Here is a 1,595-nt window from a genome sequence, read left to right as displayed (position 1 = left end):
TATCTGAAAGTGTGCATGGTATGATCTCAATTCTTTTGAGGGCTCAAAAGGTTTTTAGCCCTCAATTTATTGAGGGCTGTTATGTGATCTATCTTGGAGAATGTTCCATGTGCACTCGAGAAGAATGTGTATTCTACTGCTTTTGGATGAAAAGTTCTGAATATGTCTGTCAAGTCTATCTGATACAGTGTATCATTCAAGGCCATTGTTTCTTTATTGATTTTCTGCCTAGATGATCTGTCCATTGTTGTAAGTGGAGTATTAAAGTCCCCTGCAATTACCTTATTCTTGCCAATAAGATTGCTTATGTTTGTGATTAATTTATATATTTGGGTATACCAAGTTGGAGGCATAAACATTTACAATTGTTAGCTCTTCTTGATGGATAGATCCTGTAATTATGATATAATGCCCTTCTCCATCTCTTGTTACAGCCTTTGGTTTAAAATCTAGTTTGTCTGGTAGAAGTATGGCTACTCCAGCTTTCTTTTGACTTCCAGCAGCATGATAGATGGTTCTCCATTCCCTCACTTTCAATCTGAAGGTGTCCTCAGGTCTAAAATGAGTCTCTTGTATGTAGCATACAGATGGATCTTGGGTTTTTTTGTTTTTATTTTTTTTAATTCATTCTGATACCCTGTGTCTTTTGATTGGAACACTCAATCCATTTACATTCAGATTATTATTGAAAGATATGGGTTTAGAGTCATTGTGATGTAGGTTTCATGCTTGTGGTGATGTCTCTGGTTGTTTGTATTCTTTTCAGCATTCTACCCACAGAGTCCCCCTTAGGATTTCTTGCAGGGTTGGTTTAGTGGTCATAAACTCCTTCAGTTTTTATTTGTCTGGGAAAGTCTTTATCTCTCCTTCTATTTTGAATGACAACTTTGCTGGGTAAAGGATTCTTGGCTGAATATTTTTCCTATTCAGCACATTGAATATTTCCTGCCACTCCCTTTGGCCTGCCAAGTTTCAGGTCTGCTACTACCCTTATGTGTGTACCCTTGTAGGTTAAGGCCCGTTTGTCTCTAGCTGCTTTCAGAATTCTCTTTATCTTTGTATTTTGCCAGTTTCACCATGATATGCCATGGAGAATACCTATTGTTGTTAAATCTAAAGATGGGGTTCTCTGTGCCTCCTGGATTTGGATGTTTGTCCCTTTCTCAAATTAGAGAAGTTCTCAACTATAATTTGTTCAAGTAAATCTTCTGCCCCTTTCTCTCTCTCTGAGAGTTCTTCTGGAACTCCTATGATATGGGTATTATTACATTTCATTGAATCACTTAATTCTCTAATTCTCCCCTCGTGGTCTAGTATTTTCTTATCTCTTTTTTCTTGGCTTCATTGTTTTCCATAATTTTATCTTCTATTTCATTCATTCTGTCCTCTGCTTCCTCTATCTTTGATGTCACTGCAACTAGTTTATTTTATACCTCATTTACAACATTTCTTAATTCATCGTGGCTATTTCTCAGTTCCTTTACCTCTGTAGCATTAGATTCTCTGCTGTCTTCTATGCTTTATCCAAGCCCAGCTATTAATCTTATGATTATTATTCTAAATTCTTGCTCATATATATTGTTTATATTTTTTTA

This window comes from Lynx canadensis, chromosome C1 (genome assembly GCF_007474595.2).
Source record: "Lynx canadensis isolate LIC74 chromosome C1, mLynCan4.pri.v2, whole genome shotgun sequence".
NCBI classification, from domain to species: domain Eukaryota; kingdom Metazoa; phylum Chordata; class Mammalia; order Carnivora; family Felidae; genus Lynx; species Lynx canadensis.
Note: the sequence above shows the minus strand (reverse complement) of the source record.